This window comes from Callithrix jacchus, chromosome 4 (assembly GCF_049354715.1).
Source record: "Callithrix jacchus isolate 240 chromosome 4, calJac240_pri, whole genome shotgun sequence".
Classification (NCBI taxonomy): Eukaryota; Metazoa; Chordata; class Mammalia; order Primates; family Cebidae; genus Callithrix; species Callithrix jacchus.
The window spans coordinates 3,698,637-3,726,491 of NC_133505.1; the positions used below are offsets into that span (position 1 = coordinate 3,698,637).

The 27,855-nt window shown below is 42.4% G+C and overlaps 1 protein-coding gene across 1 annotated transcript in view; it reads right to left on the reverse strand.

Annotated features, from left to right (window-relative positions):
• PRSS16 (serine protease 16) overlaps nucleotides 1-27,855 on the reverse strand; it is a 194,443-nt gene that overhangs the window by 53,091 nt on the left and 113,497 nt on the right. The window contains exon 18 of the mRNA XM_035297328.3: nucleotides 2,376-2,519. The gene's annotated coding sequence lies outside the window, so the exon portion shown is untranslated. The remainder of the gene's footprint in view (nucleotides 1-2,375; nucleotides 2,520-27,855) is intronic.

Consider the following 27,855-nt stretch of genomic DNA (forward strand, 5'->3'; position numbering starts at 1 on the left):
TGTCAGTGCATCCCAGCCTCGGTGACAGAAGGAGACCCTGTCTCTAAAAAACGAAAAGTAAAAATAGTTTTTTAAAAAGTGATCGTTCATGCCTCCCTCTGTTTGCTTGTCCTTCATCTTCCCATACTTTGGAAATGTGCTGACCACCCTCAGATACTACAGGCCTTGAGAAAGGACAGTCAGTGAGATTAGAGAAGTTCACATGTCCCTTGGTTTCCGTATCTCCTTTTTGTATTTCTCAAAAATATTCTGCTAGCTATTCCGGAGCAGCACATTCCTGTTTCCCAAAGCAGGTGGATTTGCAGTTGCGCCTCTTGCTGAGACATGTCTAAGTACACTTAGGTAAACTAAGGTTTGTCCTCTATTACCTGAGACAGAGTTTAGTCACATAGATACTATTTTTCCTCCTTATCTCTATTTTAAGAGCAGAGGCAGGAAGTTTTTAAAATCATTCCTTAGTCTTTTTCCTGATTGTAACATATACATTATATATGCCATAAACATCTTGAATAATACTAACATTAGTTTCTTAATACTTATACTGAAACAGTAGAGCAAAGTTAAAATCTTTTTTTTTTTTTTTTTTTAATTTTTTATTGGATTATAGGTTTTGGGGTACATGAGCAGAGCATGCAAGACAGTTGCGTAGGTACACACATGGCAGTGTGCTTTGCTTTTCTTCTCCCCTTCACCCATATTTGGCATTTCTCCCCAGGCTATCCCTCCCCACCTCCCCCTCCCACTGGCCCTCCCCTTTTCCCCCCAATAGACCCCAGTGTTTAGTACTCCCCTTTCTGTGTCCATGTGTTCTCATTTTTCATCACCCACCTATGAGTGAGAATATGCGGTGTTTCATTTTCTGTTCTTGTGTCAGTTTGCTGAGGATGATGTTTTCCAGATTCATCCATGTCCCTACAAACGACACAAACTCATCATTTCTGATTGCTGCATAATATTCCATGGTGTATATGTGCCACATTTCTCCAATCTAGTCTATTATCAATGGGCATTTGGGTTGATTCCAGGTCTTTGCTATTGTAAACAGTGCTGCAATGAACATTCGTGTACATGTGTCCTTATAGTAGAATGATTTATAGTCTTTTGGATATATACCCAGTAATGGGATTGCTGGGTCAAATGGCATTTCTATTTCTAGGTCCTTGAGGAATCGCCACACTGTCTTCCACAATGGTTGAACTAATTTACACTCCCACCAACAGTGTAAAAGTGTTCCTTTTTCTCCACATCCTCTCCAGCATCTGTTGTCTCCAGATTTTTTAATGATCGCCATTCTAACTGGCGTGAGATGGTATCTCAATGTGGTTTTGATTTGCATCTCTCTGATGACCAGTGACGATGAGCATTTTTTCATATGATTGTTGGCCTCATATATGTCTTCTTTCGTAAAGTATCTGTTCATATCCTTTGTCCACTTTTGAATGGGCTTGTTTGGTTTTTTCCTGTAAATCTGCTTGAGTTGTTTGTAAATTCTGGATATCAGCCCTTTGTCAGATGGGTAGACTGCGAAAATTTTTTCCCATTCTGTTGGTTGCCGATCCACTCTAGTGACTGTTTCTTTTGCCGTGCAGAAGCTGTGGAGTTTCATTAGGTCCCATTTGTCTATTTTGGCTTTTGTTGCCAATGCTCTTGGTGTTTTGTTCATGAAGTCCTTGCCTACTCCTATGTCCTGGATAGTTTTGCCTAGATTTCCTTCTAGGGTTTTTATGGTGCCAGGTCTTATGTTTAAGTCTTTAATCCATCTGGAGTTAATTTTAGTGTAAGGTGTCAGGAAGGGGTCCAGTTTCTGCTTTCTGCACATGGCTAGCCAGTTTTCCCAACACCATTTGTTAAACATGGAATCCTTTTTTTTTTTTTTTTTAATGTAAGAGACAGGGTCTTGCGCTGTCACCCAGGGTGGAGTGCAGTAGCATGATTGTAGTTTACTGCAGGCTCAAACTGAGCTTAAAGGGTATTCCTGCCTCTGCCTCCCAAGTAGCTGGAACTGCAGGTACATGCCACCATGCCTGGCTAATTTTTAAAAATTCTGTAGAGATGGGATCTGGCTATGTTGCCCAGGCTGGCCTCCAACTCCTGGCCTCAAGCAATCCTCCTGCCTCGACCTCTCCAAATGCTGGGATTATAGGTGTAGCTGCCACCCTTGGCCCAAAATTAAAATCTAAGGGGAATATTGGCAGAAGTTATAACTTATTCCTTGAAGTTGTAATGAACCCAGGAAAATAACAGATTCCGTTTACCTTACAGGTTTAACATTCACTAACTGCCCAGAAATAAAAATATCTCGGAAGTTATCAATAAAGCCAGCCAGTTCTTTATAAGACAAGGAATTGTCTACTATTAACAAAATGTTCGAATACCTTCATGTGTGATTTATTTGAATGTTTCAGCGTCCAAGATTGGGCACACCGGGACTAAGCATTTTCCTCTGGGTCCTAGAGTGGCACTTTCCAGGTCTGCCAGGTTATACATATTAAACCACTTGAGTAGTTTTTGCCAAATAACTGTGAGGGAAGCAAAAAAGAGAGAAAATGTCACATAAGCCAGTCATTCATCCTTAAATACTGAAGACTTAAAAATAATTCAACCACAGCCAATGCTCACGAAGTGGCTGAGTTTATTATACTAGCAGGGGTTCAGAAATAGACAAAGGCAAATACTCTGTTGCAGAGCTCACACCCTGTTACAAAGAAAACTAAAATGCCAAGTGGTGATAAACAGAGATAATAAAGCAGGGCGAAGGGCTTGGGTAAGACTTCTGTCATGGGTTGTGGTGGCGCTATCGTGGATAGAATGATTAGGAAATGCCTTCCTAATGGGTTTTCACTGGAGCACACACCCGGAGCAAGTGAAGGAATGAACTAGGTGGATACCTGAGAGGAGAACATTCCAGACAGAGGGACCAGCAGCCACAGACGTTCTGAGACACTGGCTGGACCATAGTCAGTGAGTAGTAGGAGGTGAGGTCAGAGGGAGCTGGGAGTGCAGTTCCTCAGGACCTTCCTGGCTATGGCAAGGATTTGACCTTTTATTCAGAATGAGATGGGAAGTCATCGGAGAGTGTTGGGCCGGGCTTTGAACTGTTAAAAGAGTCACTTGCTGTGATGTAGGGAATAAATGATAAGGGTTAAGAGTACAGGCCGGGAGTTCAGTTGGAATGCTGGTAGTCCAGGTGAGATCTAACGGTCGCTTAAACAAAGATCTTATTGACAAAACGGCAGGAAATAGTTGGATGGAGGCTATATATTGAACGTACAGCAGACAAGCGTTGCTGATGGTTTAGTATAAAGATGAGAGAGAGAGAGAGAGAAGGGAGAGAAGTTAGGGTGCCTTTAAGGACTCTGGCCTGAGCAACTTGAAAGGACTTGCTGTGTACTGAGATAGAGAATGCCAAGTACAGAGTAGGTTCACAGCAGGAATAAGGAATCAGAATTCAGTGGGACTTTTTAACTTATTAAAAGAATACAAAATATAAATGTGCAAAGTGAACGTATCTGTAAAATTATCATCTGGGTCAAGAAATGGAGCACTACTAGTGTTCCAGTAATGCTATTTCACCCCTCAAGTCACAGCCTTTTTCTTCCCCAGAGGTGACCCTTACCCTGAGTTTGAATATTAACAATTAGATATGGTGAGGGCCTTTGTGTGGTGTTCGCGCCAAGGGCTCGAGACAGCTAGTTGACTCGCCCCAGTTTGGCTGCTGGACCTGTACTGCATTTCCTCACCTCGAGGGCTGTCGAGTGAGACAGGGCCTTGAGCTGAGTCACTAAAAGCAACAACAGAATGCAAAGCAAAGGCTTGCAGTTTATGAGGACATTGTGCTGTCTGCTTCCATGTCCCCATCAGTCTCTGTGTAAGCAATAAACTTGCTGCAATTGAGATGCCTAAGAGGAGCAGAGACCTCTGCCCATATTTTCCCTGGAGCCAAGCCTTTGTTTTAGCTCCTGGTGAAAAACAGGTTTAACCAGCCACCTTAAGGGCGCCATTGTATCTTTGAAATATAAAATCATTGAAATGTAAACTACTACCACTAGCCCCCTTAAACTGCCTTCTATGCGGATATCACAAGCCCCTGATAACTATTTTATGGAGTTTCTGTTTCCTTTCTGTCTACCCCTTTCTTTCTGCTGAGATAAGGTAAATGTAAACAAGAAAAAAGGTATAAAAGCTGTAACCCACAAAAATAAATTTGCTGCGTTTTGGCCATAATCTTCACGCAGCCCTCCAGACTCTACTTTTCTATATTCTTTCTTTTCCGCACACTCTCTCTCTCAGGTTGAATGAGACATCTATGTTGGCGGTCTCAGGGACCCCCGCAGGTCGGTAGTCCCCCGGCAGACGTGCCAGACCCCGACACCTTTGTGCTACATCATCTGATGGCAGACTCACACGAGAGAGGGTGAGAGTGTGTGAGACAGAAAAAAGCGCCAGACACCCATGGTAACTAAGCCACATCTGTGATAATGGTATGAATCCATTCATGAGGGCAAGGCCCTTATGACCTAATCACTTTTTTTTTTTTGAGACAGAGTTTTGCTCTTGTCACCCTGGCTGGAGTGCAATGGCACAATCGCAGCTCACTGCAACCTCTGGCCTCCTAGGTTCAAGCGATTCTCCTGCCTCAGCCTCCTGAGCAGCAGGAATTTCAGGCATCTGCCACCATGCCTGGCCAATTTTTGTATTTTTAGTAGAAATGGGGTTTCAGCACGTTGGCCAGGCTGGTCTCAAACTCCTGGCCTCAGGTCATCTGCCCACTTCAGCCTCCTAAAGTGCTGGGACTACAGGCAGGAGCCACCGCACCCGGCCGACCTGATCACCTTTTAAAGTTCCCACCTCAATAGCATCACATTGGCAATTAAATTTCAACATGAAGTTTGGAGGATACATTCAAACCATAGCATTTTGCCCCCGACCCTCAAAACTCGTGTTCTTCTCACACAGAAAATGCACACATTCCATCCCAATAGCCCCAAAATTCTTAATTCCAGCACCAACTCAAAAGTCAAGTCTCATCTGAATCAGATGTGGGCTGAACTCAAGGCGTGATTCATCCTGAGGCAAACTCTCTCCACTCGTGAGACTGAAATCAAACAAGTTATCTATTTTCAAAATACAAAAGCTCCTAGACTTATAACAGGGTTATATTCCAGTAAGCAGTGTTTTTTGACTTACGGTATTTTCAGTTTATGCTGGCTTTATCCGATGTAACTACGTAAATTGAGAGCATCACATGCTCGTTACTCTTGCGCCATTGTAAGTTAGGGACCATCTGTACAATGGCGGGACAGGGATAGGATAGATATTCCCATTCCCACAAGAGAGAAACGGACAAGGAGAAACGGGTAACTGCTCCCAAGTCTGTCCAAAACCCAACAGGGAAAACATTAAGTCTTTTTGTTTTTGCTTTTTTTGTTATTGTCATTTTTAAAATGGAGTCTCACTCTATCACCCAGGCCGGAGTGCAGTGGCACGATCTCTAGTCTCACTGCAATCTCCACATCCTGGGTTCAAGCGATTCCACTGCCTCAGCCTCCTGAGTAACTGAGATTACAGGTGCCCGACACCAAACCTGGCTAATTTTTGTATTTTTAGTAGAGACAGCGTTTCGCCATGGTGGCCAGGCTGGTCTGACTCCTGACCTCAAATGACCCACCTCCGTCTCCCAAAGTGCTGGGAGTACAGGCATGAGCCACCATGCCCAGACAACATTAAGTCTTGAAGTGGGAGAATAATCTCCTTTGACTCTTTGTCCTACATCTAGGGATTGGGGTTGGGCAGCCCTGCCCCCATGGCTCAGTCCATGCTGTAGCTGTCACGACTTGGAGTCTTGTGTCTGCAGTTCTCCCAGGCTGGTGCTGCATGCTGTTTCCTCTACAATTCTGGAGTCCTGAGAGTGGCCCTACTCCCATGCTCTACTAGGCAGCCCTAGTGAGGACTCTGTGGCAACTCTGACCCCATATTTCCAACTTGTCATTGTCCTAGTAGGGGCTCTCTGCAGTGGCTGTGTCCCTGCGTAATTCTCTGCCTGGGCCCCCAGACTGTCAGCAACATCCTTTGAAATCTAGATGGAGGAAGCCAGGTCTTCACAGCTACTGCATTATGTATGCCTGCTGCATCAGCACCACGTAGACACTGCCAAGGTCTACCACTTGCACTTTCTGATCAGGCCATTCCTAGGCCTACCTGAGCCGTGGCTGGGAGGGCCACAGAGTGTGCTCTGGAACTCAGGGAGCAGACCTGACACAGCTCTGAGCTGAGTCCATGGAGGGTGCCTTGGGCCTTTCCCCTGAAATCATTTTGCCCTTCTAGAGTTCTGGGCCTGTGATTGTAGGGCCAGTCTTGAAGATCTGGAAATGCTTTATGGTCTTTCTCCCACCATCTTAATGAACAGCACCTGAATTCCTTCTGTCCGTACTTATCTCCTTAGTAAAATGTCACAGGGCCACACACTTAGTATTCTCTCCTGAACATACTTTTGTATTCTGTATATGGCCTGGCTATACATTTTCCAAGTCTTTCTGCCCTGATCCCCTTTTAATTATAAATTTCATCTTTATTTCTTTCCTCTCACATCTCATCGTATGTAGTTAAAAGCAGCCGCACAGCAGCCCGAATGCTTTGCTGCTTAGATATTTCTTTCATCAGATGTCACAATTCATCGCTCTTAGGTTCTGCACTTTATAAGGCCCTACAGCCCAGGCACAATTTCCCCAAGTTCTTTGCAACTGAATACAGGGATGTCCTTGACTCCAGTTTCTAACATCTTGTTTCCTAATTTCCATCTAGGACCTCATTAGAACAGCCTTCACCAATCTTCTATCATGGTCTGTTTTTTGTTGCTATAACAGAATACTACAGACTGTGTAATTTACAAAGAACAGACGTTTATTTGGCTCACGGTCTTGGAGGCTGCGAAGTCAGAGTGCATGGCGCCAACATGCAGTGAAGGCCTCCATGCTATGTCTTGGAGGCTGCGAAGTCAGAGTGCATGGCGCCAACATGCAGTGAGGGCCTCCGTGCTACGTCATCCCACGCAGAAGGCATCATGTGGCAGGAGCACTTGAGACAGAGCGAACACTCCAGTGCTCACTAACCCACCTCCTCAATAGTAACTTAGTCTCTTCATGAAAACAGATCCCTAATGACCTAATCACCCATAAAGGTCCCATCTCTTACTACCGTCACTGTGGCAACTAGATTTTAACATGCATTTTGGAGGAGACATTCAAACCACAGCAATCATACCCTATATACTTGTGTGTAGCGTTTTTCACTTAGTGTTTGTGAGGCTTATTCATGTGGGTGCAAACTGCCGTGGTTGATTTACTTTTGCGGGTACTGTAATATTCCGTTGTAATGGAATGTTATCAATGTTATTGCAGACAGGCATCTGAATTGTTTCCAGTTTGAGGCAATTATGAATAATGCCATTGAGAACATTCTTAAACACGTCTTTTGATGTAACGTGCACTCATTTCTGTTGGGTATAAACCTAAGAGTGAAACTGTTGTGTCATAGGGGTATAGGTATGTTCAGCTTTAGTAGACATTGACAAATGTTTTGCCAAAGAGTTGTACCAATTTACAGTCCCAGCACCCATGTTTGAGAGTTTCCGTTGCTCCAGATCTTTGCCAACGTTTTCATTATGATTTAGCTATCTAAGCAAAGTGTTTCAGTTGCCTATTAGACCTTCAAGCTGAGATACCCAGGCTGCTGGATATGCAAGTCTGAGGTATGAGGGAGATGTCTACCCTAGAAATGTACTTGGAAGTCTATGGTGTGTATGTAAAATAATGAGGCTGAACTCTATGACCCGGGAGGAGAGTATGGATAAAGAAGAGTTCTACAGACTGAACACTTAGAATATCCAACTTCTAGAAATCAGAAAGATGAGGATCCATGTGTGAGGTAGTAAGATACTCAGCAGAGTGTAGTTCCCCAGAGGCTGCATGAAGAGGTGATTCAGGTAGAACACTTCTGAGAGCTTAAATAAGGGGAAGACTGAGAACTGGCCCTGGATTTGCAGTGAAGAGGTCAACGGCGACGTTAAGACAATGGTGGGACTGAAACGCGACGGGAGGGGCTGAACAGGTGAGTAGGAAACAAGATACCGGAGAACAAAAATTTGAAAATTTGAGGAGTTTTCTATAAAGGGGAAAGAAAATTGGGGCAGTTACTAGAAGGAGACATGGAGTTGAGGATTTTTAAAATATTAGATGTTATAGTACGTCTGAATATCTGAATCCTATTGGGGTTGAATGAACAGAGAGAAAAACACTGGTAATTTGGAACGGAGAGGGGATAAATAGGGTGAAGTTTCTGAGGAAGCAAGATAAGATGAGCTTCTGGACACAAGCAGAAGGGTTGGCCTTAAAATAGGAGCATAAATAATACAGTAGTTAAAATGGAAGGAACAGATTATTTGGCTATGGCTGCAACGAGCTGGTGAAGGATGGATGTGGAAGTTCTGCTCTGATTGCTACTATTTTTTCAAAGAAATTAGATCATAAGCTGAGAATGAGAAGCAGACATGAAGAGGTGTTTGAGGTTTAAGAAGAGGGGATCAGGTCGCCTCCCGCAGGATGAGAAAGTGAATTGACTAAGGAAGTGTAAGATTATCCAAAGGCAGCACAAAATTATCTAAAAAGGGCATCTCCTTTGAGATAACTGGGTCATGAGTTCAAAATGAGACAAATCATCCTCACTGAGTTTTCTTTAGCTATGTTCAGGTGCATGAAAGCAGGAGTAGAATAAGCTTAAAACCGGATTTAGCCAGAATTTTTCCAGAAGAGTGTGACCCAAGAGTGAGGAGGAAGTCAGCAAGGGTGCTTATGAGAAACAAATGGTGGTGACGTCCTGCGGAATTCAGTGGGAAGAAGTGAAAGTAAGGGCTAAAGTGGGGGTGGAGGGAGGGGGGAATGGAGTTAGGGAAGCAAAAATAAATTCATAGTTTCATTATTTTAGGTTTTGTTGGGGCTGAAAAATTACAGTTGAAGTATTAAAGCGGGGGGAGTAAGTTGAAAACGGGGTGGTAGTTTGGAGGCGGAATTGTTGAAAAAGGTTTTGGGGAGTGCGCGTATTGGTGATGCCTCAGGGTCTGGGCTGTGAGTATCAGTGTCTGTGTCTGAAGTAGAAGGAAAACAAGATCACTGGGGGAGAGGAAGGCAAAGGCCTGGGAGCCAAGACATTGGATGGAACTGACCTCATACCTATCAAAATCACCAAGTATAATGGTCTGAGCAGTCACGGGAAGAGTGAGAAAGGTGCGATAATCTCCCACAAATGAAGACGAGACCGGGAATGAGTAGATGACTTCAACGAGGGACAGTGCGAGGGTTAGTTTGGCTAACCTCAGCAGGTGTCTCAGTGGAGCTGGGGGCTCTAGAGAGAAGAGGAAAACAACGGCCTCAATGTGGCAAGGAGGAGCAAAATGGGCGCCCAGGCCCAGTGAAGTCAGGTGTGGAATACAAAGCAGCCACTGCTTACATAACAGAGATGTAAGAGAGTAAGAGCCCAAGATGCAGGATATGTTCCAGAAGAGGTGCCAAAATTATCTGAAGAATTGTTTTCAGAGTCTGTAATATACTTTCTTGTGAATTCCATCATTGTGACAAATGCAAATAAGAAAGTGGTTTTGATAATTTGGGAACACTTTGAATCAAAAATAGTGAGCACAGAGTCTGGGCTCTCAAATCTTACGGTAAAAAGGCAGGAGAAAGGCAGTGGAAGGGGGCCAAGCCCCTGGACCCACTGCCTCATGTGAAACAGGATCCCGCTCTGTTGTCCAGGCTGGAATGCAGCCTCAAACTCCCGGGCTCAAGTAATCCTTCCACCTCAGCCTCCTGAGTAGCAGGGACTACAGGTTGTGTGCCATCATGCCTGCCTAATTTTTTTGTAGCGACAAGGTCTCACTTTGTTCCTCAGGCTGATCTTGAACTCCTGGCTTCAAGTAATCCTCCTGCCTTGGCCTCCCAAAATACTGGATTACAGGCATGAGTCACCATGCTTGGCTGACCCCATTATTATTTCAAATTGCATAGCTGGTTGAAAGGTAAGTTGGGCAAATACATCACGGGGCAAAATGACTTCAATATTCATCATAATGATCCTGCTGTTTAAGGAGAAAGTAATCATGGCCCCAGGCCCCAGGTAATACACAGAATCCAGGCTGTAGAGAACAGGAAATGAAACCAAGAAGAGACTGAGAAAAGAGAAGGGCACGGGGCCCATAAACGAACAGTGCCTAGATGAATTAGGAGGCTTAAAGAATTGCGGAAATATATGGCAATGTTGGTAAGATCTATTATCAGGTTATTTTAACATGATCAAAATAATTTGAATCACACATTTAATTTCCCTTGCACTAATTTCACATTTTCTAGGCTGATTTTCCCCTCTACACCCTTCTTTTCTGATAACAAGTTGGTTTACTGTATAGGTATGACCACAAAAAGAGAATGCAGTATTTATATTCACTAAGTATTTCAGTTCTCATAATAGTTGCAGTTCTCATTCTGTTTTATACATTAGTTTCAAGTGAGCTTGGTTAATGTGAATCAGTCTGTCTATCAATTATTTTCTGACAACATCTAGTTTCAAAACTTTAGGACCAGGACTTGGGTTATGACCATAGCACTAATACTTACCATTTATTAAATAGCAACACGTCAGTCCACTTAACATGCTTTATCTCATTTTTAAAAAAGAATACTAGGAGATTTGTGTCAGCATACCTATTCTCGTAAGTGATAAAGTTGAAATTAAAATGGTAAGTAACTTTCCTAAGTTCAATCATATAGAAAGTGGTCGAGTCAGCATTCAAATTCTATTCTGGCCATGTCTCTAATCCCAGCAGTTTGGGAGGCCAAGGCGGTGGATTGCTTGGCCTAGAAGTTCGAGACCAGCCTGGGTAACATGGTAAAACCCTGTTTCTACAAAAATTACAGAAAATTAGCCAGGTGTGGTGACATAGACCTGTAGTCCCAAATACTCGGGAGCTGAGGTGGGCAGATCGCTTGAGCTTGGGAGGTGGAGGCTGAAGTCACCTGAGATTGTGTCATTCACTCCAGCCTGGGTGACAGAGTAAGATCCTATCTCAAAAACAAAACAAAACAAACAAAAAACCCACGTTCTGTTCTGAGTTGCTTCAAAGTTCATGCTTTTCCACCTCATCACAATGCCTATCAGTAAATCACCAAAGGTGATGCTATCCTGAGTGGTCAGCCCACTGGATTTCTTTTAGCAACAAGAATACATAGCCCAGCGCCTCGTTACGCTGCGTGACAGTTTGTAGCTTCTCCTTTACACACCCAGTGTTCTATCCGTGCAGAACTTCCCTTGTCACAAAGTTCCCCCAAACCCAATGTAAGCCTTTTTCTTAAGAAAATAATAACTTTGGTGAAGTTCCTTATCCACACTTTTACAAATCTAAACATCACATGATCATCAGCAGCAAGGTAACATTTCCTCGGTGTGTCAGTGTACCAGAGGATTGCCAGCGCACCCTCAATGAATTGAAAAAAGCAAGTGACCACTGTATATTTAGTGAGCGCCTGGACATAGTGATCACAGGGTAATGAGCAGAGTGCAGCATTGCTGTTTAGACCCAGGATCGAACCTCAGGACTACCACTTACCATAAGTGCAACTTCAGGTGTTTGACTTCCCCATACATCAGGGAGCTGCAGAACTAGAAACGGAATCTTGTTAGACTCTCCAAAATTCACTACTCTGCGTGCTTGAGCAGCTTTGCTGTACCTCTCAACAGAGCTTTGCTTTTGTGGAATTGTGAAAATCCATTAAAAACCAGTTTGTCATAAATTAATTAGACAAAAATCAATGAACAAACAATTAGCTAAAAGTCAGTTCATCTACTTTATCAATTTACCAAAAACGTATTTCTTTAACTGCAAAGTATGGGCAAAAGGAGAAATAGGCAGTGACAAGAGTGAAAGCATTGGATACATGAGTTTTGATAGTTTTGAACATTTCTTTAAAATTTCAGCTGCCCTTTTTTATTTTAAGCATATAAAGCAATGTTCAATTTGGAGAAAGTTAAGGATAATAAGGCAGTTTCATCTTCTAATATATTATGCAAAAAATAAAATTTGTACTCAGTAACAAAAAGTTTCCACACAAGACTAGTACTACAGCCATCCCTTCTTATTCACAGGGCTACATTCCCAGACCCTCAGTGGACACCTAGAATTCAGTGGATAATGCTGAACCCTATACATACTGTACTATTTCTCCCCATAGATGCATAGCCAGGATAAAGTCTAATTGTTATAAACGAGGCACAGAAAGAGATTAACAATAATAATAAAATAAAACAACTATAATATACTGCAGTAAAAGTGATGTGAGTGTGGTCTCTCAGAATATCTTACTGTATTGTACTCATCCTTCTGGTGGTGACGCGAGATAATAATATACCTCCACGATGAGAGGAACTGACGTGAACAATGCAGGTATTGTGACACGGTGCTAGGCTACTCTTGACCTGACAATACCTCGGAAGGAGTTTCATTTGCTTCAGGTGATCCTGGATCATGAAGCCATGGCAATGTCCGTGGTCGAATGTCAGGAGCAGACAGTGTCGTGGATGTGCTGGACAAAGACATGATTCATGTCCCAGGTGGCATGAAACAGAATGGCACGAGATTCTGTCATGCCATTCATAATGAAGCACAATTTTAAATGTACAAATAGTTTATTTCTGGAATTTTTCTTTTAATATTTTTGAACAGTAGTTGACATCATGTAACTGCAACCTTGGAAAGGGAAACTACGGACGGTACAGGGACTACAGTCCCAATCTAGAATATACGTGGACTATAAATTTGCATTCTATGGTGTTAAGCTCCAAATTTAAAGTGCTTCTGAATCATTCAGGATCTTGTTTAGGAGGTCTGGAAAGAGGCCTAGGGTTCAGCATTTCTAACAGGCTCTTGGTAATGCTGCTGATCTTCATACTACACTCTAAAATACTAGCTACTACAGCAACTTCTTCAGTGTGAAATCATGAAGTTTTGGCTAAGAATTTTGAGAAATAAAAAGTTAAAGCTAATGTGCCATTTAAGACATTGATGAAATAATGGCAAAATTTTTAGAGATTGGCAAAATGAAAAATAGCATTGTAAAAAAATCTCAAAAGTGGCCAAAGAAATCCCATCACACATAGAATGTTAAAATTTATAATTTTGGCTGCTTGAAATACAAAATTTGAGGAATTGAGTACTAAAAATGACTAACATTATATTTAAAAGCATCTAAAACAGAAAAGAACATTTTAATTCTTAACTGTAAAGCTCTATAATTTTCTTTCTTTTTTTTTATTGCATTTTAGGTTTTGGGGTACATGAGCAGAAAATGCAAGACAGTTGCGTAGGTACACACATGGCAGTGTGTTTTGCTTCCTTTCTCCCCTTCACCCACATTTGGCATTTCTCCCCAGGCTATCCCTCCCCACCTCCCAGCTCTATAATTTTCATTTTAATTTGCTAAGATTGGGATACTAGGCCGGGCGCGGTGGCTCACGCCTGTAATCCCAGCACTTTGGGAGGCCGAGGCAGGTGGATCACGAGGTCAAGAGATGGAGACCATCCTGGTCAACATGGTGAAACCCCGTCTCTACTAAAAAATACAAAAAATTAGCTGGGCATGGTGGCACATGCTTGTAATCCCAGCTACTCAGAAGGCTGAGGCAGGAGAATTGCCTGAACCCAGGAGGCGGAGATTGTGGTGAGCCGAGATCGCGCCATTGCACTCCAGCCTGGGTAACCAGAGCAAAACTCTGTCTCAAAAAAAAAAAAAAAAGATTGGGATACTTCAAGTTACATGGTTTGCAGAAAGATCTGACCTGGAAGAATAAGATTAATGAAAGCAGCATAAAGAAAGTCATGATGCCTAAATAGGCTACTTTGAAGAACAGTATGATCGGTACTGCCTCATTTGCGAGCTGCCATCTGTGCTTCTAGCTGCCTACTGCACGTTTCCACTTAGATGGCATGTCCAACGTTTCACTGGCATGTCCAATTAGGTACACCTACGGTGGAATTTATCACTTCCTCCTCAGAGAACAAATCCAGTATTTCCTTTTCATGTAGTTTTCCCTATTTATTTAATGTTTATTGAGGACTCGTATTTCTTAGAAATTAAAGATGCAAATATAATACAATTAGGCCTCAAGAGTTCACAATCTATTCATGCAAATAGATGGAACAATTAAAATCATATGATAGGCCGGGTACGGTGCCTCACACCTGCAATCCCAGCACTTTGGGAGGCTGAGACAGGAGAATCATGAGGTCAAGAGTTCGAGACCAGCCTGGCCAACATGGTGAAACCCTGCCTCTAATAAGGATACAAAAAATTAGCCGGGCCTGGCGGTGCAAGCCTGTAATCTCAGCTACTCAGGAGGCTGAGGCAGGAGAATCGCTTGAACCTAGGAGGCAATATCATACCATTGCACTCCAGCCTGGGCAAAAAGAGCAAAACCCCATCTCAAAAAAAAAAAAAAAAAAACCATTATATAATGAACTGTCACCTGTACGAAAGATGTAAACAAAGTAATGTACTCGGCCAAGAAGCAGCAAGCCATTTTACTCCATGTTAAACTTCCCAGTAAACGTGACATTTTAACATGAGCCTTGATAAAACTATCCAAGCCAAGAAAGGAGGAAAGAAGTGCATTCTGGGAAGAGAAATCAGCATGATAAAAGCTGACCCCTGAAAGGAGGAAAGAAGTGCATTCTGGGAAGAGAAATCAGCATGATAAAAGCTGACCCCTGAAAGGAGGAAAGAAGTGCATTCTGGGAAGAGAAATCAGCAATGATAAAAGCTGACCCTTGAAAGGAGGAAAGAAGTGCATTCTGGGAAGAGAAATCAGCAATGATAAAAGCTGACCCCTGAAAGGAGGAAAGAAGTGCATTCTGGGAATAGAAATCAGCATGATAAAAGCTGACCCTTGATTATTGTGGGGAAGGAGGGTAGATTCCGGTAAACAGGTGGTTGGTGAGTTTTTGCATGGGAATCCTAGGAGTGCCTGAGTAGGACCAGTTATTTCTTAGGACTTTATTGTTTTCCAGAAGAGAGTAAAGAGGCAGTGGAAATGACTGCTTTGTCCTACACAGGTTAGAAGTGGAGATAAAGTTGAAAAACTGGGCTGTCATGCTAGAGCCTGGCTTATGTTGTTTATTGAAGAGGGCCATGATCAGATGTTTTGGGGGAAGAGAACTCTGACAGCAACGTGAAGTAGGAAAAGGAAGATTCAAGGCAGAGGCCAGTTTAGAAAGCTTTGGCAAAGTTGTAGCTGAGAGCTCCTATGTGAACTAAGTCAGTGACAAGAGCAAAGGGGAGGAGAAATTTCAGAGACAGAACCTATAGGACCTGATGACCAACTAAATGTGTGGGTAACAAAAAGAGAAGAGTTGTAAATGACATCAGATTTTGAAACAAGAGGATGGTATAAATGGTGAGGTCATTACACTATTGGACTTGGATGGACAGTTCCCACTGTACCAGACATTTTACGATGTTTATCATCAGTGATTTCGGCCCATGAAATCTGAGTAGCACTCCCCAGCTTTTGTGACCACCAGTGTGCCCTCTTTCGGCTAGGTGGCACCACCAAACATGGTAGCCAGTAGAAAAAGCTGGATTGAAGATGATTAGCTCCTTTTGGACACATTGGTTTGTGGTGCCAACAGAATGATGATATGGATCGGGAGACGTCTAGAAGTAGCTGGAAATGTGAGTCGCGCTCGGGAGGAAGGCCGTGGGCAGAGATGCAGACCTACTACACAGAGGTCATGGTTCAAGTTGCTGCAGAAGGCGACTAGAGAGCCAGAGAAAAGATGCTGAAGACAGAACTGTGGAGAATACCTGTACTCAAGAAATGCAGAGCAGAGCCAAAAACTGAGAAGTAAGTAAGGCAAGTCAGAGAACTAGGAGGGTAAAGTCCTCAAAAGCTAGATCAGGAAATTCCAAGGAAGAACTGGTGTGTGGTGTAGCATGCTACAGAGTTAGAATTTGTACCAGGAAGAATAGCTTTACCAATTAGAGGTTAGTGGAGTCCTCTGAAAAGTTAAGTTTTAGAATAAATAGAAACAGTCATATGGTTCAAAAATCACAAAGTATAAAAAAACACAAAGAAAAACTTGTCACTCCTACCCTTGTTCTCCATCTGCCTGAGAACCCTGAGTAACCACTTTAATTATTTCGTTCATCCTCCCAGAGCTTTGGTAAAGACATAAGCAAATATAAATACACATCCTTGTTTTAATCCCATTTTGTCTGTTTGTTTGTTTACATAGAGTACTATACACCTGGCTTTTTTTCACTCAATAATATGTTCTAGAAATCTTTTCATATAGAGTTTCTTCATTCTTTTTAATTAGCTGTTTGACATTGAGCGTTCATTAGAGATATGTTTAAGTTTGCCAGATATTCACAGGGTTATTACCCCTACCATCAACATGTGAGATTGATTCTCCACAGTCTGGACAAAGACTATGTTGTCATATTTAGGAATCTTTGCCTATCTGATTGGTGACAATATTATCAATGTAGTTTTAATTTTCCTTTCCCTAAGATAGGATATGAGCTTCAGGGGGTTAGGTCAAATTTAAGAGGCTATGGAACAAGTGGATGGCAAGGAAGAGAATGAAGGAAATAGTAATAGTCTGAAGGAATTGAGACCTGAGTGTATCAAAAAGAATTCGCTTGATGACTAAGGTAGCATGTGGGTTTAATGAAGATGTTTTTAAATAGTGGAGACTTATCTAGACTTGCTTAAAATGATAATGAAATAAGTCACTAGAAAAGGAGAGACTGAAAATTGAAGGCAAAGTCATATAGGAGGCAGAAAGAAATGATATCTCTGGCAGTTGCGATGGATAGGAGGTAAGCCGTGGGTGTGAACACTGTGAAGGACAGAAGGTTGTGGGTGGGGAGCAGATGGCAGGCACCTTCTAAAGGCAGAGGAGAGGGAGAACTTTTGGAACAAGAATTGAAAAGAGAAGGATTAGATTCACCAGTGGGAGGAGAAAAGCACAGGCAGCAGATGCTGCATCACTCACAGACATGGGGATTCCTGCCTGCCAGATCCCAGGGATGCAGATAAAAAGCAGAATGTTTGCTGGATGATTCATCCACATGTTTATCAATTGGTTCAATAAATATTTACTGAGCATCTACTCTGTCAGGCAGATTGATGTCACTCAGGATTAACTGAGACATGAGATAGAGTGGAAGGCTACAAGTCAGATGACAGATGTATGCTGGATGTGTGTATACGAGATTAGGAGTTGTGCAGGTGATGGTGATAAGGGGCACAAAAGCCATATGGTCTGCTCCTCATTGTGCCTTGTACCTCAAGGGAGATGTGGTTTTAGAAACCTGTAGTAGAAATACACTACAATTTCAGTGTGCTTGAAATTGGTGCAGGCAATCTATGGGATACCACCACAAAGTCTTTGGACTCAGAAGAATAAGAACTCTAGCCTTGATGAGGAAGCAATTTCTGGAGAGAGCAAGATCTGGGAGACAGCATGAAGATAGAAAGGGTGTTCTGGGAAGAGCTGAAATTTATTTAGCTTCAGAGGTACTGCGGGAACACTAAGAAGAGGATGGGCCCCAGGGAAAAGGATGGGTCCACTGAGCAGTAGAGGTGAAAATTCTTCATTTGAGCAGCAACCAAGAATGACCTGAATCTGAGGCAGGAAATAAGTAGCTGGTTTCACTTGTTCTAAGAGGAATGCTGGTACACATTTAAAAAAAAGTTTAATACAGAACATTTCAAACAGACACAAAGTAGAATGGTACGGTAAACTCTTACGTACCCTTCACTAACTTCAACAATAATCAATACTTTGCCAATCTTGTTCAGCAATCCCTTCCCCTACTTCCCACTTTTATTTATTCCTGAAGTATTTTGAAGTTCCAGACATTTTATTGTTTGACTTGTTAGCATGTAAGGACTTTTTCTTCCTTTAAGCATAACCATAATGTCATTATCACAACTAATAAAATAATTTTATAAAATTGTTTCAACAATAGCAGACTCGACCATTTACTAGAGATTCCAAATAAAAACACTGTTTAGGAAGCCTGGAAAGAAATCCTGATACACGGTACAAGATTAGTTAGTTCTTAGATAATAGCATTAAAAATTATAATGTAAAAGAATATTAACATTGGAAAAATTTTAAGATGAATATGTAAACATTTTGTTAAGTATAAACTGTAATAGTTTTGTTGAGTGTAAACATAATACACATAACCTTTCTCTGTATATGTCATATATAAACACATAAATATCTAAATTTCAAAAGGGCTGAACGAGCATATACTAACATGCCCAGCGATGATCTGAGTGGTATTTTTTGCTTTTCATCTCTTTATGCTTATCAGAGTGTGTATTTGTGCGTGTTGCTGAGGACAGAGAAGGGGAGGGGTTAGCAGGGAAAATGTTGGGGGAAGGATCGTGGCTTCTTGGATGGCTGAATTATTATAATGATGGTGAAAACCTTTATCTAGTGACATCTTTCTTCAGTCGCACAGCCCACAAATCAGAAATGTAGAAGAGGCTTGGAAAATACATGTTAAGTGAATAAAATCTAACCAAAAAAAAAAAAAGACGAAAGCCGCATTCTGAATTATCACTTTGTTAAAAAAAGAAGTGACAAGCGATTCCTACTGGGCAATCCCCGCGAAACAAGACCCACTACAGAGACAGCACATTGCCCACCCAGCGGAAAGCCGATGACGTCACACAGGGTTTCTGAGGCACGTGGAAATCCGCCCTAAGACTTCTGGGAAATGGAGTCTAAGGCACTGTGACGATAAGCGGCTCGGAGATATCTGGGAATTGTAGTTCGTAGACTGCGGCTGCATTCCGGACTGGCCTCCAGGAGGTGGGGCAAGGAGGACAGCGCAGTTGCTGGTCCTCCCTCCAAGGCCACTTCCGAGGTTCGGCCTCTCTTCAAGGCCATTTCTGCTTTGGGAGAAGAGACCTGAAGCTCCGTGAGCCCTTCTCTGCTATTAAAGGGGATGAGGCACCTAGGATATCAATAATGAACCCTATAACGGCAGAGGCAACCCGAAGGATGAGGGAGAAAACCTGTGTTCAACCGGGTATGTATACGAAAGAAATTCCTGGTATACAAAAGCTCCTGCGTGTCAGACTCTGAAACCAGGTTTGGAGCCCTTGTTTGACGATGGGGAAAAGTGCAGCTCAGTGTATCGGGTTTGGGTGATACTGCTGGGAACAGGTAGTAACTACTGCGTTCATAATACTGATTTGCCTCTGGGAAACGAATCTTTTTCAGGAAAAACAAACCTGACCCAGAGCTTTTCCAGTTTGAGATTTTGGGAAGCAGAATCACATGAGGAACATATCTAAAAACTGGTGGTAAAGCCATCAGAAATGGCTTTACCAGGGAAGATTAGTATTAAAGTAAAACAGCAAAATCCTCCATAATTATCAAAGAGGTGATGAGTGGTAGATTTTTTTGTTGTTGTTTCCAAGTCTCACAGAAGGCTATGGATTATAGAAAGATAAGGTTAAAGGGGAGAAGAAACCAGTCTTCAAGGGGCGAAAAACAGACGTCTCAGAACCTTAAAAGAGCATGGAAAAGGAACATCCCTCTTGCTTCAGGCTGAGGTATTAGTAGAATGTGTGGGATCTACAGTCACTCCCACATCAGATCGTCCAGGCCACTTGTCGTTAGGCTGTACTATATGTGCCAGAGAGGTCTCTGTTTTATTTTTGAAGCAGGGCCTCATCCTGTTGCCCAGGCTGGAGTATAGTCCCACAGCCACAGCTCACTGCAGCCTCGACTTCCTGGGGTCAAGCGATCCTCCCCCCTCAAATTCCCTAGTAGCTGGGATCACAGGCATGTGTCACTAAGCCTGGCTAATTTTGTAAATTTTTTGTAGAGACAGGGTCTCCCTATGTTGCCCAGGCTGGTCTCAAAATCCTAGGCTCAAGCGATCCCTCCCCTCTGCCTCCCAAAGTGCCAGGATTTACAGGGCAGAGCCACCACGCCGGGTTTGCTCTCTGAATTTCTAGAGAAAACACGTAGCTGTCTCGGATGGTTCAGGGGGACCACGCAATCACCAATCTCTTAGAAAGCCCTCTTTCCAAGTGTGTCCCCTCCTGGGAAGGCAGCATACAATAGAAGAACTGGTTGCCAGGATATGGAAGGAAGGTGCTGGGAAGGGAAGGGTGTGGTCCCTTTAAATGATATGGAAGGTGGAAGTGCTGGGTAGAGGAGGGTGTGGTCCCTGGCTAGGGCTCCACCCGCATGGACCTAGGTGAGGACAGGCACTTCCAGCCCAAATGTTGTATTTCTCAAGACTACCCTCGCCTGCCAGGCTTCCATCCTGTGCCTATAAAAGCCCTGGATCTAGCAAAGCCAACACAAGCTGCTGTAGGCAGAGAGGAGCACTTGAGCAGGTCAGAACCAGAATCGGCTTCAAACAATGAAGTCTATCCAATCTCTTTATTTACACATTGGCAAATTGAAGACCAGAACAGAAAGGATGTGTGCATGACTATATAGAGTTTGGCAAGCAAAACCTGTCCTGGACTCCTCTCCAGGACTTCTCAAGGTTCTAAGCCAAGGTCAGAAAAAGCCCTGAAAAGCCAGTCTCCGTCCTCTGTCCAACACCAGTTTGGGAGGCAGTCTCATGGGCCATGGAAATTCAGAAAATGGGGGATGAAAGTTCAACATCTCTGGAACCCTGAATGGTTTGAGGAAAGAAAAACAATTATCTAGAGAGAGAGGGAACGAGCAAGAAAATGAAAACATAGGCCACAATATGGATTTGATAGAGTTGAGGACGGAGATAGGAAGAATGCGGATCCAAATCACAAAGAGAAGTAAAATATATCTTTTTGACATTTTTGCTTTTCAATGTGCAGTAATTTCCTTAGAGCCACTCTGAAACTAGAAAAGTCTTACTTTTCAAAGCATCTTGGAAGTTTTTGTTTTATTTTTGCTATACTGCCTTGACTCCTTCATGACCCCCAGAATTGGAATAGGCATGGACTAAATGCCTGGGGGACTGGTCTTCCCATTCTAGCAAGGGGATGTTCCACTAGTTCAGTCTTACGCAGGCAAAGGAGAAGACAAAGTATCCCTCAGACAAAGCAGGATAATGCAAAAAGTACTGTACTCAGAGTCAAGGGACTAGATTTTGATAATTTGAGATTTTTCTATCTGTCATCTTGTTCAACTAAATCATGTCTCTAAACCTCAACATTATTATAAAATGGGATTTGCAACAGGATACTGTGAGGCTTAAATAAGACACATTAGTAACAAAATCACTTTGGGAATTCTAGAGTGCTATGTAAATGTGAATAATGAAACTTGTATAGCAGGGGTCAGTGAGATGCAGGTAAGAGAAAGCGTTGTCTAGGGTCACACACCCTAGGAATGACTGGCAAGGGCTGACACTCAGCTCTCCTAAAATACCAACTGATATTTGAAGGACCTGATGCCTTTTGAACATTGTCCCATGACTTGGAAAAATAAGGATAGGAGAGATTCAGAGACATATACCTATCCTCATACCTGAAACTAAAGGCAAGTCCTCCTCACGGTTGTAAGGGTATTGTCATGATACCAGATGAGCCTATTTCTGTGGGCAATAGGCTTGTTCCACAGAAGATACAGAGAAAGGACTAGGAAACATGATGAGCCAAGTCCGGCCTGATAACAGATATCAGTGCTGGATGATATGCCTGTCAATTTAGGTTTATTCATTTTCCCAAGGATACGTACAATTTCTAGTCTGTAACAATTGCCCTCTATCCTTTTGGGCAATTGCTATAGACTAGAAATTATTCTAAACCTAGGCCATCTCTTAACTCAAAATTCTCTCACAATATTCCTATCAGGTAGCTAACACCATCTTCATTTTATAGACAAGGAAACTAATACACTGTTATAGGTTTAATTGTGTCCCCCCCAAAAGATGGTGAAAATAGACTTTGCAGATAATCAGTTTAAGATGAGATCAATAGGATGGGCCCGAATCCAGTGTGACTCATCCTTAAAAAGGGAAAATTTGGACACAGAAAGAGCCAAGTAAAGATGCAAGATAATGTGAAGATACAGGGAGAATGCCAAGTACAAGCAAAATAATGACTGGCACTACCAGACACTAGGAGAGGGGTCTGCACCAGATTCTTCCTCAGAGCCATCAGCAGAAAGCAACCCTAGTGGCACCTTCATTAGGGACTTCTAGTCTCCAGAACTGCGAGACAACACCCTTCTGTTGTTTAAGCCACCCAGTTTGTGGCACTTTGTTATGGGAGCCCTAACCAAGTAGTACAGACACAAAAAGAATAAATAATTTGCCTGAGGTCACACTGCCAATGACAGAACCAGGATTCAACCTTCAGAGACCACTTTTTCCTGTGATATCCTGACTCATTCTGCATAAGAGGAGCCTGGAACAGCTTTATAGTCCCTGTGTTTCAAAGGAAGCAATGGGATTTCTGAGGTAAGAAATGTTCCAAAACATAAAGTATACGGTAGACCTTGGCGACCTGAAACTAACTCCATGTTACAGTCAGTCTCTCTCTTTCTTTCTTTCTTACCCAAGAAAAACCACCTCTGCTCATATACCAGTCATTCTCACACTCACGTCCTTACAACACTGAGTTCCTCATGCTAGAGAAAAAGCATTTTTTTCCTTGAAAATCCCAACAATGGAAATATAATTACAGAGGGTTTTCTACATTAAAATTTTTCTTTGATATTTTGTTTTTACTAAAATGCGGCTAGCTGAAAACCAAGATAGAGAAAACTAGGGTATCATAACTTTTCTAAGCAACCATTTACTCATTAGAATAAAGTTATGTCTGACTCAGGACTTATGTAAGAGTCCTTTTCTCTTTGGGCTTCCCAAACCAGCTGTAGAGTAGCTCAGCCCACCAACAGAGCCCACTGAGTTACAGCCAGCTCATCAATAGCCTGAGATTATAACCAGCCCATTGTATACTCACTGCAGAAGGTTACTGCTCATTACAGACTTTTCCTGTCATTTCATATTCCTCTCAAAATATCCCTGTGAGGTAGGAAGGGAAGATACTTTAAACAACATTGCATATTTTAGGAAATAGAGCCTCAAAGAGATTAAATGACTTGCCCAGAGCCACATACTGACCGTCATGAGGCATGAGCACATGGGAGTTTTAGATACTTACCTTCCTCACTTCCAAACGGCAAAGGACAGGAGAGATCATTTAAAGTTGCTGGATAACACCATTCCTTGCTAACCTCCCTTCCTGCTTATGGGGAACCTCACCTGGGTCTCACTGAAGGAATTTTCCAAAATCATAATCATGGATAAGAACAGATCTCTCGAAGCAAGTAAATGAATAATATTAAAGAAAATTCAAAATAGAGGCCTCAGTTTGGATATACTTCAGGTCAACTGTCCACAGCCATGTAACTAACACTTAAGTCATCCTGATTTCCTCAAAATGCTAGTTTTAACCAAGAACAAAACTTAAGATTTTATTTCTTGTCAGCGTGATTCTGAACCAGCTGGCTACAGACAAAACAGCTGATAAAGCTCTGACTGCCCTAAAAGGAATGAATGTTTGTAATAGCCAGTCACAATGAAAGCACTGCACTCCTTCCTTTATGCTGCAGGAGCTACAATGGAATGAATGTTTATAATAGCCAGTCACAATGAAAGCAGTGCACTCCTTCCTTTATGCTGCAGGAGCTACAATGGAATGAATGTTTATAATAGCCAGTCACAATGAAAGCAGTGCACTCCTTCCTTTATGCTGCAGGAGCTACAGTGGAATGAATGTTTATAATAACCAGTCACAGTGACAGCAGTGCACTCCTTCCTTTATGCTGCAGGAGCTACAATGGAATGAATGTTTGTAATAGCCAGTCACAGTGAAAGCAGTGCACTCCTTCCTTTATGCTGCAGGAGCTACAGTGGAATGAATGTTTATAATAACCAGTCACAGTGAAAGCAGTGCACTCCTTCCTTTATGCTGCAGGAGCTACAGTGGAATGAATGTTTATAATAACCAGTCACAGTGAAAGCAGTGCACTCCTTCCTTTATGCTGCAGGAGCTACAGTGGAATGAATGTTTATAATAGCCAGTCACAATGAAAGCACTGCACTCCTTCCTTTATGCTGCAGGAGCTACAATGGAATGAATGTTTATAATAGCCAGTCACAATGAAAGCAGTGCACTCCTTCCTTTATGCTGCAGGAGCTACAATGGAATGAATGTTTATAATAGCCAGTCACAATGAAAGCAGTGCACTCCTTCCTTTATGCTGCAGGAGCTACAGTGGAATGAATGTTTATAATAACCAGTCACAGTGAAAGCAGTGCACTCCTTCCTTTATGCTGCAGGAGCTACAGTGGAATGAATGTTTATAATAGCCAGTCACAATGAAAGCACTGCACTCCTTCCTTTATGCTGCAGGAGCTACAATGGAATGAATGTTTATAATAGCCAGTCACAATGAAAGCAGTGCACTCCTTCCTTTATGCTGCAGGAGCTACAATGGAATGAATGTTTATAATAACCAGTCACAGTGAAAGCAGTGCACTCCTTTATGCTGCAGGAGCTACAATGGAATGAATGTTTATAATAGCCAGTCACAGTGAAAGCAGTGCACTCCTTCCTTTATGCTGCAGGAGCTACAATGGAATGAATGTTTATAATAACCAGTCACAGTGACAGCAGTGCACTCCTTCCTTTATGCTGCAGGAGCTACAGTGGAATGAATGTTTATAATAGCCAGTCACAGTGACAGCAGTGCACTCCTTCCTTTATGCTGCAGGAGCTACAATGGAATGAATGTTTATAATAGCCAGTCACAATGAAAGCAGTGCACTCCTTCCTTTATGCTGCAGGAGCTACAATGGAATGAATGTTTATAATAACCAGTCACAATGAAAGCACTGCACTCCTTCCTTTATGCTGCAGGAGCTACAGTGGAATGAATGTTTATAATAGCCAGTCACAGTGAAAGCAGTGCACTCCTTCCTTTATGCTGCAGGAGCTACAGTGGAATGAATGTTTATAATAGCCAGTCACAATGAAAGCAGTGCACTCCTTCCTTTATGCTGCAGGAGCTACAATGGAATGAATGTTTATAATAGCCAGTCACAGTGACAGCAGTGCACTCCTTCCTTTATGCTGCAGGAGCTACAGTGGAATGAATGTTTATAATAGCCAGTCACAGTGAAAGCACTGCACTCCTTCCTTTATGCTGCAGGAGCTACAATGGAATGAATGTTTATAATAGCCAGTCACAGTGACAGCAGTGCACTCCTTCCTTTATGCTGCAGGAGCTACAATGGAATGAATGTTTATAATAGCCAGTCACAGTGAAAGCAGTGCACTCCTTCCTTTATGCTGCAGGAGCTACAATGGAATGAATGTTTATAATAGCCAGTCACAGTGAAAGCAGTGCACTCCTTCCTTTATGCTGCAGGAGCTACACTGCTATGAGCTAGCTTCTTCCCACTTTTGGTTTGAAGTTTTCTAGTTCACAAAGTTTTTTTATATGCACAATAAACTTTAAAAATTTTAACTTGATCTCAGCTGCATGTGGTGGCTGGTGCCTGTAATACCAGCACTTTCAGGGGCCAAGGCTGGTGGATCTCGTGAGGTCAGGAGTTCAAGGCCAGTCTGGCCAAAGGGGAAAATACAAAATTACTTAAATACAAACTACCAAAATACAAAATTACTCTACTAAAAATACAAAAATTAGCTGGGTGTAATGGTGCACACCTGTAATTCCACTTATTCCGGTGGCTGAGGCAAGAGAATCATGTGAACTCGGGAGGCAGAAATTGCAGTGAGTGAAGACTGCACCGCTGCACTCCAGCCTGGGTGACAGAGTGACACTCTGTCTCAAAATTTGTTTTGACTTGATCTCATTCTATTTTTGACAGTAAGCGATGCACACGTTCCACAGGGGTCGAAGAGCCCCCAGGCATCACCGGCCCCTACATCATTCCCTGACAGATGTATCGCTCATATAGATGGCTCCCCTGTTCTGCTTTCCAAACCTCCAGCCTATTTCAGGGCTGCGGGGGCGTCCCAGGGTCATTCATTCCTGGTGGGGTGGAGGACTATTGTCCTGCATTTTCCTCTGCCTTCACATTTGTCATTCCTCACCAGACACACGATGCTTTTTCCCACAGACAGACGTAATTGTTTCTCAAGCATCGAAACATCTCTCCATCCTCTAGAGCATTACACTATCATTGTGGCGCAAGATATGTGTCCTCAGAAGGAGCCTTCCTCGTGTTTACATAAGGCTCTTCCTGCTGACAGTTAACCACGTAGCAAACAGCTGGCCTCACTGGTCCCTAACACTCTAAGCAAATGGCTGCCTAACAGACAAGCACAATTAAGTTATTCAATGTACCTCCCAACTGACCGATCCTAGGTTAATAATGACTCCTATTTAATTGAAAAACTGCATGGTCTGGCAGACTCTTAGACATTTTAAGTGTCTACATACCCAAGTAACCAGTTATCTCACTGACTACTGAGTCTCAATACCTGACCAAACTCAACTAACCGATTAAAGTAATTAACTGCCTGACAAACCAACCGGCTCCACTCATCTGTGCCCTGGAATACCTGATAGACGTTGCCAAGAGATCCATGCAGGAGTTCGTCTTGGGAAAACACTGGTTGGACCTTCCTCGATTACGTCTCCTCTAGTGTCTCATAGCTTTTGTCTCCATCATACATTCCTGTGAGGGCACCTATGCGGCTATACCTTTTTGTGGGTGTATGTGCCTGCGCCTGCACTGGTTTCTGTGGGTTTGTGCGTATCTGTCAGGATATCCATGGATATGTCATATGAATCCATGTGTGTATTTTTGCAAATTTCCTGAGGAGAAAAAGAACCTCACCAAAAATTTTAATGATAGTCAAGTATACCTGTGTACCCGCTGTGTCAGCAAGTTCCCTCATGGAAAATATGGAAGATCTGCCGTGTGGAGGCTTGAAGAGTGTAACTGTGAGCCTGAGCACTAGCTCACAAAGGAGCTGAAGGTTAGAAAAAGCAAATTTCATAGCTAAATTTACAGTCTAAAATATCTTTGACCTTTAATGAGGGGGTTGGGGGAATCGAGCTCCTATGTAGTCAAAAATCCATGTATACAAATGTAATTTACCTATATTAAAACCTGCATATGTACTCCTAACCTTAAATAAAAGTTGAAAAAAAGAAACCCATGATATATTTTCTCTCTATCAGATTGACAAAAAAATTCAAAAACTGGACAAAATACTCTGTTAATAAGGGTGTGACAGAATTGACACATTCGTACTCTGCTGATGGGAATGCGAAATAAAGGTATAACTACCATTTTAAAAAATTCCAGAACAAATCCTCCTTGAAACCTAAAGTGTTGAGAGAGATCCAAGATGGCCGATTACGCTGTATCCAGATCCATCTCATAAGCAAGGACACACAAAGACTCAAAACAAAGGATTGGAGGAAGACTCACCAATCAAATGGAGAGAGAAAAAAAAACAGAAGTTGTAACTTTCGTCTCTGACAAAATAGACTTTAATAGTAACAAAGACCAAAAGAAACAAAGAAGGACATTATATAATGGTAAAAGGATCAATGCAACAACAGGAGTCAATGATCATAAACATATATGCACCCAATATAGGAGCACCCAGATACGTAAGACAAGTTATCAATGACTTATAAAGAGACTTGGACTCCCACACAATAATAGCGGGAGACTTTGACACCACATTGTTAATATTTGACGGATCAACGAGATAGAAAATTAACAGGGAATC